We start from the raw sequence: 18,720 nt of genomic DNA on the forward strand, positions 1-18,720 counted from the left end.
GCAGTTCCTGCATTGAGCATCTGCCCCCTGGTGGTCAGTTCACGTCATAGCAACCGTTGACTAGTCATTTGGTTGTCGAGTTGTTCGGTCGCTTAGGCTTTTATATATGTATAGATGAGATGTCTGTGATTAAGAAGAGAATAATTTAAGGAGAATATTGAGTTTGGAAGGCAAGTGCAGACTGAGATGTTTGTCAGCAAAAGAAAAGTGAAGAGATGGTGTCAGGATCAAGGGGTCCTGGGGATGGGGGGGGGGTGTTTTTTATTTCGACTACTTGCTTTTCCAGTTTGTGTGTTTGTTTGCTTTCAGTTCATGACAACTTGAGCATGTTTGTCAGTTGGAGGGAAATGTCTGGTAGCTTCAGAGAACATACTGAAGTATAATTTAAAGCAACAACCAGCAGAGTAAGATCACAAGGGAAGAAGAAGACAATAAAATTGAGGAGACCCAGAGACTGGTGACAAAGCAGAAGGCTGCCTCTTTTTCTGGAATTGGAAGACAAGAATGGAAAGTGGGTGAAGATGCTGAGAAATACTCAAAAAGAGAAGGTTCCCTCACTCACAACATAAAGTAACCTCTAGAGCAAGCATGTCGAACTCAAAGGCTAACATGGGCCAAATAAACAAAGCATGCAGCCCATGGGCCGAGAGTTTGACATGCTTGCTCTGCAGTCAGGAGGAGGATGGCCAGGCTCAGAGAGCACACAGAAAGTGAGACAGTTTAGAATCAGGACTCAGTGGAATGTGAGAGGGAACTACAGAGGGCAAAAGTTCTGCTACGCAGTCCAGGAGGTCCCACTGCAGATGAGCTAAATACATTTCATTTAAATTTCTGAGATTCGTTTTGTGACTTATGCTGTGGATTGCCAGCAGCTTGTGAACAAGAAAGGAAAAAACAAAACAAAACAAAACAAAAAAAAACAAAGTAACAAGGCAAAGCTCTTAGCTGTGTGTGCTGCTGCTTCCCAGTGTCCTTTGTAACTGGTGGGAATAGCAGGTCTGTCGGTCAGGGAGATCCAGAGTGACAGGAAGAGTGTAGCTGAAATTCATAGCATGGGGGTCCACTCTGGAAAGCGTGGTCACTGAGGCCAAAACAGAGGAGCTGGGACCAGACACTGATCTCAACACATTGTAATGGGAAAGGTAAGTGCACATACGGTCAAGTCTGTGTGCTTCATCTTCCCTGGTGGTAGGGGTAAAGGCATGGAGAAAGTTCTCATTCTTTCTGAGGTAGACCCCCAGACTTCCCTCCCCCCCAAACTAATCAGAGGCGCTCTGCCCCAGACCTCTGCCACAGCTCAGGAAGCTATACCCAGGTGGCTTCTGAATGGTCCTGGCAGAAGCTTTTACACTGAACACTGATATTAACCTCACCAAGACTGCTCAGGTACAAACACTAACTGTGTGCTTGCTGAAGAGGCAAAGCCCCATAGTCACTGGGAGAACAGTAAACTTTCCATGCTCTCTCTATACATGTGATTTGTGGCATTTTCTAGCATATCTCTGTAAGTGTGAGGGCCATGGGATTTACTCCAATTAGACAAAGCTTCCACCAATGAAGAAATATCTTGTTTCGTTAGTTTTGAGTATATTCAGTTGCCAATAAAGTTTTGATTTTCAGCTGAATAAACAATAAATCCAGGAAACTATTTAGGTGTAGGGTGCACTTGAAAAACGTTTTTTATGATACAAGCCAAATATATTTACTCTAACATTAGAAAGATAATATAGCTGAGTTGAACTAACCCATTTAGGAATGCACCGCTTCCCAAGGGAAACTACAAAGTCATTCTTCACAAGCAGACATCGCTGCCCCCACACAATCAGACAATGGAGATCAGATAAAGTGTTGCTGTACTTATCACTCTAAGCTATAAAGCCTTATGATAAATCTAATTACCCACTTAGATAACCAAAGACATGTGCTTTTTAGGGTAAATAACCTGCTTCATAGAAAAAAGTTATTGAATGTAAAGTATGCTGTATGAAAGAATGAAATTAGAACAAGTCTTTCCTCTTCTCTCCCCACTTCCCTCTCCCCTCCCTACCGTATGGAGCTGGCTGTTGGCAGGACCCTTTCGGGGCAAGATCATGGCTGCCTTCGAGAGGCAGCCTCAGGGCATGCAGGACATGGATCAGAGGCTGGAGCAGACGTTGTACAAACAACACAAGAGTAAGTGGAGCCCATTTCCCTGCTCCAAAGGCATGAATGCTGCCTGATTCTGAGTTCAGAGGAGGTAGTTATGGCCCAGAACCTGCTGATGGCACATTTCTGATTATATTAATTTTGGACAAGGAAAACTGCTTGAAAATACTTCAAAAGATAAACCAATAGTATCTCACTGTGTCAGAAGGGGGGCTGACTATATTACAGAGTTCCAATGGTCTGACTGGTCAGTCACTGGTCCCAATAAGCACTATTCAGTCTAACTTCCCATCCTGGTCCATGCTGTTCTATCAGACAGAACAGGAGTTTGTTGTCCTGGCCTGGTGGCAGGGTGATCAGTTGATTGCAGGTTCAATTCCCAGTCAGATCACATTCTTGGATTGCAGATTCATTCCCCATCAGGGCACGTTCAGGAAGCAACTAATAGATGTTTATCACATTGGTCTCTCTCTCTCTCTCTCTCTCTCTCTCTCTCTCTCTCTCTCTCTCCTTTTCTCTCTAAAATAAATGTAAAAAAACATGTCCTCAGGTGAGAATTTTCAAAGCGGGGGGCTTTCCTCCCCCTCACTTTCAATATTCACTTAACATGTGCAAAGTGCCTCCCTGGACAACTCTAGCTCTCAGCCTTCTCTTTCCTCTGAAACCTTCATATCACCTATTGTCTGCCACTCATGCATCCCACACTTATCCCACGAGCACTGTAATGTTAGTTTTTATATGCATATCTTGGCTGATTAATTACACTGACATTATTTAGGATCACAGACATTGGCTCCACCCACGGAGATGCTGAATGCTACCCTTTGAAGTCACTGAGTAGAGAAGTGGGTTAAGAGGCATACTTATGTAAATGTCCACAGTATAGTAAGTGTACTCCTTTTTCAGAGTTTTTTTTTATTTTTTTAATTGTATTTATTGGGGTGACATTGGTTAATAGAATTATATAGGTGCCAGATGTACAATTCTATAGTACATCATCTGCACATTATATTGTGTGTTCACCACCCAAAGTCAAGTCTCCTTCCATCACCATTTATCCCCGCCCTCCTTTATCTTCCTCTATCTCCCCCAATAAGTGCTTCCTTGATAGAGGGATGAATCAATCCAACCTCAGACTCAGTGTGGTGTCAAAACAGACAGAAGAGCACAAGAGAAGCTACATAAGCCATCACCCTTCTGTAAATGTTTGTTTGCCCTAGAGGAACAAATCAAACTTAGCTCTGAACATAGCAGGACTTGAAAGCAGGTGTTTACTGGAGATGTCCATGAGGTCAGCGTCAGAGGCCTGAAAATACCTGAGGTCATCTTTGAACAAGATTCACACTTGCAAAGGGTTTGCTTTGTCTCCACCTCACTATCATGGAGCTCTCATGACAAAAATGAAGCACAGAGAACTGGCTTGGCCACGGAGATGTGGTGAGCAGGCCGGTTACTGGACTGACAACTCTGTGAGAAACAGAATATAGAAGTGTGGTGCAGCAAGAGTTTCCTTACTAGAAATAGGGTGAATTCTTGAGGGCTGATTTGGTATGAACTGCACCTAACCCTTGGCTCTGGGCTTTTCTCACATGGCAGATTCCTTTGCATTGACTACTGAATCCTGACTGTGTCTTCATGAGCAACTAAGGAGATTGTCCACTCACTTATGTCCTTATTCATACATGCATCCTTTACACTGTTTCTTTGCTGGTTCCATAGTAAATAGAAGCAAAAGTAACCTTAATCGCATCCTGGTCATTATCCACAACAATCTTTGAAACTGGATTCGTGATTCTCAAGCAGCTCAGTGGGGTGTGCCCACCCTCAAGACCAGGTCAGTACACTTGTCCTGATGCTCCGTGGCCTTCAGCCTTGATCCTGGAGATGTGGTGGTTTGCTTTCAATCACTAGGAGCAGACCATGACCAGGGAAACTTTCAAGCCCAGAGAAGATAAGACATCAGTCTGGATAGCACCAAATTTTATTCTAAGAGTCAAAGCCTTCATGTGTGGACCTCCTGTAAGTTATCTGACCATGTGTTTGGAAAGGACCTAAAAATTCCTGACATAATGAAACCACAAGAACTCTTGTAAAACAGAAACATTTTAAAAACTGGGGGAAACATTTCTTTTATCTCAGTTTGCTTAAAGATATCAAACACAAGTAAGCACCATTCTCTTAGGTATTTCTTCTTGGATTTTATTTCTACTGAAACATTTGGTATCAAAACATACTTTAAAAGTCTAATACCCCATATTAGCAATTACTATTTTAAAAAGCAAAGCTTTTTCCCTCAAAAACTTAAACTTCAAACCTCACATGGAATTAACCAGCTCCTCAATGTTTCCTAAAATAAATCCTATGTGATTTTTATGTATTATTTTGAACTCTCTGTTGACTTGGAAACAGCAGAGAATTTTTCCCCTCTTATATCTCCTTCTCAGGATTGCTTCTCAAGGACAAGGTGCTCTCCATCAGCAGGAACAAAATGAGGGGCAGTACCCCACTCCCCATAAGCTTTACAAATAAACCTTTTTTTTTTTTTTTTTTTTTTTTTGTCCAGTGGGTTTTCTTAGGTGCTGTCTTCTTGATTGAACTGCTAAAATGAAGCCCTGCCTAGTTGTCATGCATTGCTACCTTTGGCCTATGCTTGAAGAAGTCCCATTCTGGCCCTCCTCCAGCCACACACCTCTTCACAGAGCAAAAGAGACATCAGAGTCTCCTCATCCTACCCCCACATTTCTAGTCCCCAGGCATCAGGTCTCCAGAATTCCCTGCCCAAATGGCCAAAGCCTGTTTTTATAGCTGTGTCATGGAGCCCTGTCTGAGAGTCACAAAATGAGACAGATACAATTAGAAGAATCAGTCTTGAAATATGCTCATAATTTTTATGAGATAAAATTTACTTAAAATAATCTCTGCCAACTGTCATATATTCAAGGGAATTTTAAAGGTTGAGCGGACCTTGGAGAGCACTCACTTCAAGTTTTATAGTCTGAAACTGTGGGTAGGAGGAGGGTCTTGATCTTGGCTGGAATTTTATCTCTAACTATTGTAGGTTCACAACTCCTTCTTGAAACTTTTGTTGCAACATGTATTTCAAAGTTCAGAATTCAGGGCATGTTAGAAAGGTGATAGAGTACATATAACATAAAACATTCACATCTCCAGTGGGGCCTGGGACACACCCCATGATCAAAGGTAGTAATAATTCTGCAAGAAACATCAATTTCACATTGTTACAGGCTGAATTGTGCCCCTCCCATTCTTATGTTGACATCCTAACCCACAGTACCTGGGAATGTGATTATTTGGAGAGAGTCTTTAGAGAGGTAATTAAGTTATGGGGTGGGTCCTAATCCAATGCAACCGGTATCCTTACAAGAAGAGAAAACTGGGACACAGACACAGAGAAAGACCAGGTGAAGACAAGGAGAGATGGCCATCTGCAAGCCAAGAGGAGAAGCTTCAGGAGAAACTAACCCTTTCAGTACCTTGATCTCAGACCTCCAGCCTCTAGAATTGTGCGGAAAAAAAAAAACCACCATTTTCTGTTCTTAAAGCCACCCAAGCCTGTGGTGCTTTGTTATGGCCACCCTACCAAACTGATAAACCCACTAAGATGATAAAGAACTTCATACCAGTTCAGGTCAGGCTCTACTTCCAAATGAGTATGACAAAACTCAGAGCATTTGGGGGTTTCAGAAGAGAATGGAGTGTGGCCTGTCCTGTCTGTGGGACTGTGGACAAGTTGTTTGACTCAGCCAAGAGGCTGGAGTCACAAACCTTTCCAGGAACAGAAAGAGCAATCTGTGAGTCCCTTCCATGCTGTGGAATCACCTCCAGCCTTGGCTGCCCATGTCTCCAGCTGCCTATGAACAGATCTGGCCAGTAAATAACTGCTGTTATACAAGGTCCCTCTGCAGGAAAACCCTGACTTAGCCTCTCACCAGGTCCTCCCTAATTGGCTGAATGCTTCAGATTCTTTGAATTCTATAGCCTTATTACTCCTTCCATTTTTGTACCATTTGGTAACTGACTTTGCCCCCCTCTTCATTCTACTAACATTTTTATATGATTTCTACAATAAATCATTAAAAAGGGGATAACTTTAGTGCTTCTGTTGGGTAATAAGCACATATGTATGTCTATAAGAGAAAAATAAAGCATTTGTACATAGTTTTATTTACCAACTTGCTGTCCTTTGCCCACTTTTCCAAATCCTGGATTAGGGCAAGCAGCCAGCTGAAAAATTGGACAGTTTATTTTTTAGCAGTGAAAAACAAGATCAGCTACAAAATTATTTAAAGAAACAGTAATTTTCATTCCCCAAATTTCTTCTTTAGCACCCTTTGGCACTGTTTCTTGACTTTCTTGTTTTTCCTAAACCGAATCATCATCCCTTAAAATTCTACTTTGCACGTTCCTCCCTGAGTCACTGAAAACCCTTGCTTTCAAAGACCAGTCTATTTCCTATTACATACTCATATAACAATAACAATACTAACAGTAATGATGATGATAATAATAATAATGGAAGCTAGCACTTAGGCATCCTCATGCCAGGCTCTATTCCAACCACTTTTGCATATAATTAATTTATTAATCAGAAATCTCTTGATGTGTTGTTTTGGTTGTTGTTACTATTAAGTCCATTTCATTATAGATTAAAAAAAAAAAAAACACTGAGGCACTGAGAGGTAAAATAACTTGCTCAAGGTCATGCCTAGTAAGTGAGAGAACTGGGACTTGAACACAAGCAGCCTGGCCAGGGGTCCCAAGCTCATCACCAATAACCCCGCACCCATCCAGCTGTTCACTATTTCCATAGGCAAACGTGGATTGCCACACACACAATGAGAAACACTACTCTCAGTATATACATGCATACCTTTCAAATGCCCCTTTTTTTTGAAGACTATTTTTTAGAGCAGTTTTAGGTTTACAACAAAATTGAGAGGTCCAGAGATTTCCCGTACACCCTCTGCCTCCACACATGCACAAATTTCCCCATTATCTACATCACTCATCAGAATGCTTCTTTTTCTTTTTTTTAACCAAGGATGAACCTACATTGACACATCATAATCACCTGAAATCCACAGTATACCTTACTTGATGCTGGTCTGTGGGTTTGGACAAGTGTGTTATGACATAACCCATCATTACAATATCATATAGAGAATTTTCACTGCCCTAGAAATCCTTTATGCTCTACCTATTCATCTCTTCCCCTCACCCCCAAGCCCTGGGGGTGGCATTTAAGCAGGGAAGCAAAATATAGGGGAGACAATAACAACCACCTTCAAAATGGAGGCAGCATTGTTTTCTATTCCTCTACATTTCTCTGTCCTCACTCATGGGAGGTCATACTAAACTGATTAGTAAGATGATACAACCCTGATTGAGGTGTATTTTCTAGAAGGAAGTAAGACTGTGGTTTTAAAGGTTACTACTTATATGTGGCTCTTTGCTCCTCATGCCTCCATGCTCTCAAGGCTGCAAGTTCTGCCGGAGTGGATGCAAGAAAACCAGCGTGGACTCCTTGCTCTGTATACCAACGGTCCTCCAGCAATCTGAGTGGTAAAACAACCAGCACCATCCTGCTCCCCACCCCGTTCCTCCTCCTGGCACAGGAATCTCCTCTATCAATTGTTCACTAGTTGTAAGATTTGGATTTGGGGCTTGGGTAACAGTATGATTCCCCTGATGCCTTTGGACCAAATTATTAGGGCTTTTCACTAGTGTTTTGGCAAGAAGCCATGCTAATACTAAAGTAGTTCTCCGTCCTCTTTTTCTGTGTGTTTATCTCCTTAGAGACTCCACAGGGAGGAGAGCTGACTGGTTCATGGCTGGGTTTGGGTATTGCTGAATTCCCAAGCCAAAGTGTGTTTAATAATACCCCAATCTTGCCATTACTTGCAACATAAATATCTGAATGGCAGTTGTGTAAAAGAAAGATAAAACAGACTTCAATGCTTTAACAGACAGAAATGGAATATTTGAGATCTTATAGGCAGGTAAAATTAACTAACAATGAAGTATAACTTTCCAAAAGTCACAATTTATTCTAAAAATGACCATTCCAAAATGGCTTCCTACCACCAGAAATGCTAAAATGAGTCTTGGAAAGCAAGGACAAACAGAGCACTAGGTTAATAGTAGAAAGGCATAAATATTAGACTCAGCTTTGCCAATAAGTAGCTCCATGAATCATATTATACCTCTGTCTTTGGTGGTATTTATCCTTAATGACCACCAAGAATCCATTGGTTCTGTATTGTCTTATTGAGCATCTAATATGTGCCTGACACCAGCTCAGTCAGAGACTTTCAAATAATGGAGCCATGTTTCTATGTTTATTTTTTTTAATTTGCTTCCTACATAATTCTACTTCCTCAAACTACTGCCCACTTTCTCATTTTTACTTTAAATTTTTAAAAAATTGTTTGTTTGCTTCTTTGTTTCTGGGAGCTAAAGACTTCGAGTTGCCCTTAGACTGCCCATGTCCGTATTTTAAATAAATGCAAAAATAAACAGTTTTAAATAATATTTCTTATAGTTTCTATGGGTGGTAGACTGAGTTTAGTGATTTTCATTTTTATCTTAACATTTTGAATATGCTTTAATCCAGGAATAAATATCAACTGGAGAATATTCTCCTTTTCCTATGTGGCTAGAGACCAAGAAATATGTTTTTATATGTTGCTAATGTTATACATAAGATAGAATTTTAGTATTCTTTTCATTGAATGCCAGACTCTCATTTCCAGAATTTTTTTAATTCCATGTGTTTCTTCAGAAGAGAGGAATAATCAGTCTTGTAATACATGATGGTTGAATACAGTTAAAAGAGCTGTAGGCTATTTATAGCAATTAGACCATAAAGAGGGAAATAAACCATATGTACATTTATTATGTCCATAAAATATAACATATGGAAATAAATTCTGACAGTGACAGTGGAACTATTTGCATGTCACATGTCAGCATGCACCACTGGAATTAATGAAAAGGATTTGTCACAATGCTTTCTTTTTAATCTGGAAAGGTCAAATTGCCATAATAAATATTAGCCCTGGCTAAAATGGGATGACATCTTAGGACCCCTTCATTAGTCTCTAGTTCCATCATAATTCCCAGGAGATGCAAAGTGTCACATCTCAATCAAGCCTTGCTCCACACTCCAAGACGTCCGAAGTGTCTGCTTCTAAGGATCTCCTAAATCAACAGAAGCAAACCCCATTCCTAGGGACTAAGGCCCAACTGTTATGTTAGTGGCAGAAACACCACTTAATTGCAGCTACTGCTTTACCTTACAGAGTGGTGCCTGAGCACCATGACCCTGCCAGTGAGGGATAACACTTCCCCTCTCCTTCACCTCAGCCTCCTGTGCAGAGAACAGAAAAAGCAAGACAGGAAAGATGCAAGACAAAGCACCAATGAATTGGTCCACCCCCTGAGGGACTCAGAATGCAATTGAGAGATGGAATATGTATGCATAAAATAATTATAGGCTGACCAAACATGTTTCTATTTGTAATCTTCCAGTGATTTTGAAGAAGGGTGGGAAGTCCCTTCTCTGATGTGCTCCCTTTTGATGTGAGAGACTTACTGTCTCTGGCCTCCCACCCCTACATCTTCTGGGTGCTTTTCTCTGCTGCTTTCCCCTGTCCTACCTTCTCATGAAAGCACCATTGTATTCCGCAGTATTGATATACTCTTCATTTCTCAGAAATGCTCTGTGGAGTGGGTTTTCTGTGGGGGAATTGAAAAGACTTGCTGATTCCTCACTAAAGGACTGAGCAAGAGAAAAGCTGATGCTGCTTGTGTAGATCTGAATCTAATCGACATTGGAAATATCACAAGGCAATAAGCGCGATAAGTGTTCAAATTTTATCTGCCCATTAAGACCCTATTCAAATGACAATCTATCCCAGGAAGCCTCTGCTTAAAGTAGGTTCTCTTTCCTCTGAGTCCCTGTATTTTTTCATCTGCACCTCTTTTGTGGTATCATTAGTATTGCCAGGTGTTTGTAAACTCTCCTTCTAAACTGTGCATTTCTTGAGGACATGATGTGTCTGAAACATCTTGATATTTCACATTGCCTAAGACAGAGCTTGACTGTAGTAATGATTTGCTAAATGAATAAGTAAATTTATAAATGTTGAAATAATAGGCTATACATGATATTCATAAATACTGAGGCTCTGTGTACACAGGTAAACAGGCTAGAGTGTAATTGGTCAGGGAAGGCATTTACACAGGTAACTTTTGAACTGGTTCATAATTAAAATGGTGAATGTGGATCATAAACAGCATTCTGAGAGAGAACAGTATTATTGGAAAAGACCATAATCCTAGAACATGGCTCTGAATTTATAACAATTTCCACTCTTTCCCACGGAGAGGGAAAACTAGGTTCTAGTCCTCTTGGGTTGAAGCAGAGTAAAGGGGATGAGGCTAAGGAATAATAAAAGTGACTAATCTGCCCCCCCAAGGGGGAGACGATACACATATGCTGAGTGGCCAGATTATTATGATCTCTGAACGCATAATAATCTGGCCACTCAGTGTGCGCGTGTGTGTGTGTGTGTGTGTGTGTGTGTGTGTGTGTAATATAACATATATATATTAGAGGCCGGGTGCATGAATTTGTGCATGGGTGGGGTCCGGCCAGCCTGGCCACGGGGAGGGGACATGGGCGGTTGGCTGGCCTGCCTGCTGGTCAAACTCCTGGTCGAGGGGACAATTTGCATATTAGCCTTTTATTATATAGGATATACACTGAGTGGCCAGATTATTATGCGTTCAGAGATCATAATAATCTGGCCACTCAGTGTATATAATCTTTATAGGATAGGAGTGAAACTTGATAAGGCACAAACATTACTAAGTACTTCCAAGAATACTATATGATATCCATCCTTTCAAAGGCACAGCAACCCATTTCCCATGTTAAGTTATTCCACTAATAACTAGCATAATCCTAAGGCATTTACCTAAACTACTCAGGTGTGAACAAATGATCCGCTGGACTAGACCAGTTTGGTAGAATTCCACTCACTTATATATTCAATGTTCATTTATTCAAATATTCATTGAATCCCAAATGCACATAGGCACTGTGCTAAGCAATTTGGGAAATGTATACAAGATTAAGACAAGCTCCTTGTCCTCACAAAAATTACAGTTTGAAAGATCAGAATTTTGTGAGGCACAGCAAATAAAAGATTTACATAATTTTTGTTACATGTGAATGTAAGTAAATCACTTGGAAAGGACTTTTAGAATAGGGGACAATTATTGATATAAAGTGCTTCATGGAAGAGGTGGCCTTTGGTCTAGGCCTTGACAGAGAGTGTAGCCACATGAAGTTTTACAAAGAGCATTACAGACAAAACAGCAAGGCATTTTTTAAATACACAGGAGTACATAATTTATTCCTGGAGCACTAACAATCCCAAATTCTAGACTCATTTGAAAGGAAGGTAATTATGGGGAACAGAAAACAAAATAAAAAAGAGCCATGGGTTGGGCACAAATTGTACACAAGATTTTCTACTAGTCCTAACTCCTGTTTCATGCACAAGAGTTTCCAGCAGCTCAAGCAGCCAGTGATTTTCCCATGGCTGGAATTTACCTGTGTTATTGAAAGCAGCTGTTTGGTTTCTCTTGGGTAACCCTCCAATTTATTACCTTGAAGTAGGGATTGTTTTCATTTTCAAAAAATTGAAAACCATTCAACATTGTATATCATGATATATTCCTTGAAGATTCTGATAATATCTTTTAGACATTCAAAAGCAAGAAAGTTCCATTTAACCACACCACGTTAACTTATTCTGTAAATAGTGAGCATAATCATATAGCATTTATAGCAGCAAAACCAGAACCTCTCAAGTTGATAAATGAAGACTAGAGTACCAGCCATAATTTACATTTCCAGATTATAGCCACAGTAATGAAACCCTTTAGGATTATTAAAATGTATTTTGTACAGTATATTTATTACTTGGAATTTCTTATTTATGACTCATAGAAAGATGAAGCTAAGTGAAATAAAACACAAACTAAACTTTCACTAGAATAATGAGATCCTATTTGCTCTTTTAGCCAAATACACTTTTATTAAGTTTTCAATAGTTGTGTTGGTTTGATTCTTGGGAGCAATGCTTTTCACTTCACCTATCTTGGAGACCTTTCTTAAATAAACTAATTTGGCATAAAGAAAACATTGTATGTAAGTCTTGGAGCTGAACTTTATTATTTAAAACACCTGGTGGGTAAAGGTTTATTTCATGTGAAATCACAAAGAGCATATGATTTAGAGTTTTTCTGATAGAATTATTATTGACCACGCTGGGGCTAGCTGACTGTTGAGCTGGCGTTATCTTAATACTTAGGAAAGAAGTCCCAGAGAAAAAATACCATGATCATCCTCCAGCCACATCACAGAATTAGCACCATGTCCCACTTACAAAGTATAGCAGAACATCTGTTATGATTTTTCTACTCTCAGAAAATTGTCCTCACTCAAACTAGAAGAAATTACTAAACACATCTTCGATAAAGTGCTTCATTTACTGATGGTGTCACCTTCTCGCCCATACAGAGAAACAAAATGTGATCCTCAATGCAGATCACACTGGACTGAAGCCATAAATACTTAAAGTCTTCTGAAAGATAAAGTGTCAGCTCACAGAGTAGGATACACAAAGCAACTGAAAGCTCTGCGTAGTCTGACTGCACAGTGTCTGCGGGTCACTACTGTCACCAGAAAGTTTGAGCAAGTTACTTTCCCTCTCTGGGCCTCAGTTTCTCCATCTTCAAATGTGGATAATGGTACTAATGTTAACCTACATCACAGAGTTGACATGACTATAAAAGAAGTTAATAAGTTTAAGTGCTTAAAACAGTACCCAGTGAATATTTTTAGAACTCAGTGTAAAATATAAGCCCTGATTACCTGTTATATTTGTTATAAAATAGAATCTACACTGTTTTATATTTGTTAATAAAATAGAACCTGTTATATTTGTTATAAAATAGAATCTACACTGTTTTATATTTGTTATAAAATAGAATCTACACTGTTTTATATTTGTTATAAAATAGAATCTACACTAATAAAAGAGAAACATGCAAATTGACCATCACTTTGCGATGCCCACCAGCCAATCAGGAGTGAGTATGCAAATTAACCTGACAAATATGGCGGCAGCCCTGCTTCCCCGCCCCCCCCCCCCCCCGCCACTTTGGGCCTCTGGGCAGCATGCATGCAGGTGCGGAGTGGCCAGGCAGGGCGGGACGCCTGCTATGAGGGGAAGGGCGGGGGACGGAGGGAACTACAGGAGCAGTGCTCCAGCTAGAGCAAAGACTGACAGCTCCAGCTGGAGTGAAGATGGAAGGCAGAGGCCTGAGTGAAGGCCTGGGTCCCGGGTGCTAGAGGAAAACCAATGCCGACAACCAGGGGAAGGAAGGCCTATTGCACAAATCTTCGTGCAACGGGACTCTAGTCATTCATAAGCTTGGAAGTTAAGTCTGGGTTTGAATCCCAGGGGCTCACTTTGAAATTCTATAATATTGAATGATGAGGAGGATGATAACCTGATAATTCTTTCCTGATATTTTATGTATATTATCTCATTTGTATTTCACAACCATCCTGCAAGGTAAGTATTGTTATTAAACTCATCTTCCAGATGAGGCAACTAGAAGGGGTTTGTAATTACCAAGAGGTACAGAGTTGGCTAGAGGTAGAGTCAGGATTACTTTCCTATGCTGTTTACCACTAGTCCATACTGCCTCTCCATATTTTATGCTGTCCAGCTTTGCAGAGTTAGGAAGATCCAAAATAAGCTAAGTGGTCAAAAAAAGGTAGTGATTGGGATTCTGGTGCAAACTGTAAAGCATTTTATAAGAAGCATGAGGACTTACTGTGAACAGTGAGCATCTGAAGCATGAAGTTAAAGTGTTGAAGCATTCCACCGCAGCCAAGGAGGGCACATGCAGAGCCTCTGCCAGTTCTCTATAGACCTGCACTAAGGCAGCCCTGAACTGGCTTGGCCTCTGTGTGCTAATCAAGAGACTTGAACAATAGTTCAGCTCAGACCTCTAAAACAATATGTGTCCAAGGGCCCTGTAAACATGATCCAAAATGTCTTTTCGCACTTGATATTGTTTGCTGACACCACTCTGAAGAAAATGGAATGCAGACTCAAACGTGCTCTGGAAACACTTCCTCTCCATGGGATACACCCTGCTTACATATTTGTCCTATTCTGTTTCAGCACTGCCACAGGTTGCCCAAAGATGTACGGAGGCCAGATCAGTGAACTTTGGTGTGTCAAGCAGCCCAACTGGGATTTGGAGGAGAACAGGCCTTGGGGAAGGAAGGCACTGCCCTTCTGAAACTTTGACTGAGGGTTTATAAATGGAATGGATCCAGCCTCCTCCTTTATAACAAGAAAAGCTCTGCCAAGGGGCGTATGGAAGCAACAATTTTGTTTTGCTGCAAGTGTGTGGACCACAAATAAGTGGGATTTGAGAAGCCTTTTAAAAGTGGGGAAATGGAAAGAAAAAAAAACAGTAAATGGAAAACCTGAGGGTGGGGGGAGGGGAGATGAGACTGAAGAGAGAGAACAACAAAGCTTAAAAAAGAGTTTTCTTAAGCTTTTGTACTTTGACAACCTCCTCATCTACCCAAGAAAAACTAGCAATATCTGTACTACCTGCCTTATTTTTGGTATGGGCTTTTAATTTTAAAAAAGGGCATGGGGTCAGGTTTTGTTTACAAACCTCAATTCAGCCCAGAAGCTGCCCAAGGGGGCCCAGCAGTTCTGAGTCACTGAAAGTCCCCTGGCTGAACATTTTTATAAAAAGAAGAGAAAAGTGGCTTCCAAGACATCCCTAGTATTGTGAACTGGCCTGCACAACTAGCAAATTCTTTCTGGGGTGTATCTAGAAGACTGCAGGCCTTCTACTCTCCCACAGTCTTATTCCAGGTCACTGTATACTACAAAGAAAGCTAGTCCAGATTCAGCAATACTTCCAAACAGTTATTATCAAGTAGATACAGAAGCCATTATAAAAATCTGTCCTTGGAAGCTCAGTCCTGTCCCAGCTCCGTGGCCCTCAGACCAAAGTGAACTTTGCATGAAAGAGCCACTTGGGGCAGGTGGCGAGTCAGTCCCATGGAAGTTGAGCTTCTATTGAACTTGGTTACACCAGGGTTGAAAAATAGCAGGCACAGAGAACAGGAGGCAGCATTCCTTTACTTTTACATGAAGGGTGGAAAAGCCAGTAGCCTGTGCAATATTTCTAACCAACTCCCGCATAATCTGGTACACTTCACATTTCACCAAGGAAATCTAATCTCTGGCAGTTCCTATGTTAGTTGAAAACTGTCTAATGTAGATTGAGATAGCAGTAGTTGAAGGTTTATACCTCAGGCCCTCAGAAAGTGCCATAGTGACTATACTCTTCCAAATGCTAATTAAACACCTTTCTGGTGGATACTCTGGATTAATATACTTCAAATATTAACTAGGCATGGATTAAAATAATTTATGCCCACTCACTCACACATGTGATCATCCACACTAAAATATTTTAAAGATAAAGTATAGTCCACATTGAAGCATAGTAATGATCCCTCCTTTGGAAAAATTGCTGTTTGAAACTGCTCTTTGAAATTCTCTGCTATTTTTAGATAATCTCTTGGTCTGTAAGTCAACTATGTTATTTTTAGATGGTCTCTTATTCTGTAAAAATAACTTTGGTTTTTAGCTTGAATAATAGAAAAGATAAACTTAACTGTCTGACCTTGCAAGCTAGCCATCTAAAGGGGCTGATACACTAATACTGATAATAACTCCCATATTCTCATGCCAAGTGTTTGTTCATTATATATCCAAGGTTACAGGTGTCTGTATAGATATGATATGTACTCAAGGTTACAAGTTGTCTGTATAGATATGACAGGTGTTTGTTAGATATGATATATACTCAAGATTACAAGCTGTCTGCAAAAATAACTTACACAAAGACTAGAAGGATATAAAAAGGGAATACTCCTTCCTGTGGTTGTTCAGAATTTGACAGAGGTATTCTGCTCTGAACCCACTCGCAATAAACAACGCCTAATTAATTGGCTTGTTAAGGTGTCTTGTATCTAGCCCACTGATTGACAATACAACATTGTAACAGCCCATTATCTTTGGTCCTATAGCTAAGTAAGGAGCCCAGCTGGAATGGGAGCTTGGTGTGACCCAAGGCAAATGTTTCTATTACTAAAATGAGTTTCCAGTCCACTAAGAGAAAATGACTTATACACAGAGAAAACAAAGAAGTGAGACGAAACAGCCTTAAGTTTGCAAAGAGTAAAATTGGTGTTTCTGTTGCTTTAAAATCACATCCTATGCTTCCAGTGAATAAGACAACTGTCTATTCATTTAAGAAAAACAATTCCGATTCTGTTTCACATGTTTATTTAAAGTAAATTCCAGATGATTGACAATATACATGAAATTGTAAAATGTACAAATTCTTTAATCCAACATTTTTCCTTTTCAACATTTGCCTTAATGAGATAATCACATACATGAAGTATGCCCATGTAAAAGGATGCCCCAGCACATCATTGTGTTAGTAAAAAGCAGAAACAGCTAAAAGTCATCAATAGGGGATTAAGGCAATTAGTGTAATTGACTGCAATGGACAACTAAGCATCCATCAAGCATACATCACTGCTGACATGATGACCCCAATATGTTGTTGAGCTTTTATTAAGGTCAGGAGAAAACAATATAGTTTGATCATGTGAATATAAAATTATAAACATGTGCACATACCGTGTGAAAGTTCACTTAAACATTAAGAGTGACTTTCTCTGAACGATGGGATTCACAATGAATTTTGCCTTCCTTTGCATACATTAGTAAATTTTTAAATATTTATGATAAGTATCTACATTTTTACAAATCATCAAGCTCCTGAAAAGGGTATTAGAGGCATGGCTGATGATATGACTTATTATTTTGGATTTATACTCTTTAAAATATAAATCAGCTCATGCCTCTCACCAGCTCCAGACACTTTAATGGCCCCCAACCAAGTCTGCAACAAGACGCAAATCTTTAATATTAGCCTATGCCTACCTTTCCAGCCTCGTCCTTCATCATTCATCCCCCACCACCACCACCCCCAATTCACTATCCTTGAACCACATCACTCAATCCCTTCAGCTCACTAGATTTGTTTCCCACCCCTGAGTAACAGCACATGCCATTCCTTCTACTGGGAAGACATTTTGACCCCTTCTCCACCTGCTCAGCTTTTCCTTAAAATCCAACATCAAAATGAGGTATCAGTTCTTCAAACTGGGCTTCTCTGATTGACAATACAAATTCAATCTCCATTACACCTTCTCTTAGAAACAAGTATTCTTCCACTTCAGCTTTTATCACCAGGCATAAGTACACACTTATTAATGTATTTTTTAAGTCAGATTCCTATTAGACTATTACCTCTAGGTAAAAAGTGACCATTATACCCCAGTTTTTACTAAGGATCTGATACTGAGTAGGGAGTCAGTATATCTCTGCTGAATGAATAAGAACTGAAAAGGGGCAGGTGGATTATGTGACTTTAAATTTCAAAACAAATCTAGCATCTCTTGAGAACTTTATAAGAAAGTAAAGTTTACTACCTTTATTTTCCATTTATTTATGATTAAATTATGTACAGGGGATTGTCATTGTATATAATTTATGGAAAGATGAAGAAATTAAGTGACAAAAATAGATAATAAGTGAGTTTTCTAAAATATATAAATAATAAAAACTTTGATGCAATTCTCACAACCAAGGCTTCAGCTCTCAATCCAGGCTCCACAGCGCCTCCCACCCCACTTCAAGAAGCTGATTGAAAATGGACAATGCTACCTGAGTCTGAGGGAAGGGGAGTGCCAGATGGAGGGACACATTTCATATTCTGGGCCATGAGCAGGGTTTATGATAGATGACCTTCCTGACAAGATTTTCAGGTGACTAATCAGGTAAATAGAAAGCCTACATACTGAAGTATTTGATAAAAAGCTTTATAATCTTGGATAAATATTTTTGACTTACATACAAAAAAATTATAAATCAGAAGATTTAATGGCAGACACTAAACATCACTGAGTAAAAATTGAACTTTCCACTTCTGGGGTTTAGCCCATGGAAATTTCACATACATGCAATACATACATACACTCACACACATGTTACACACATATAGAGTGTCCCAAAAAATGCACACACACCCTAACAGATTTTAATTCACTTAATTTTTACTCCTTTTAAGGTTTAACTAATTTGAAATAATGGGTGAAGTCAGACTAAGTTTTGAACAAAGAAAATTTATCCACTAGACTTTTTTTATAGATACATAAAAGATAAAGTTTACAGTACAAAACCAATAGCAGTCGATGAATTGAGGGCAGCTATTGAACGAGAATAGACACAAATACCAAATGAAATGGTTCTTGATGTTTGTGATTCCATTGCTTCATGTTATCAGCGGTGCCTG

Source organism: Plecotus auritus (assembly GCF_963455305.1).
Source record: "Plecotus auritus genome assembly, chromosome: 5".
Classification (NCBI taxonomy): Eukaryota; Metazoa; Chordata; class Mammalia; order Chiroptera; family Vespertilionidae; genus Plecotus; species Plecotus auritus.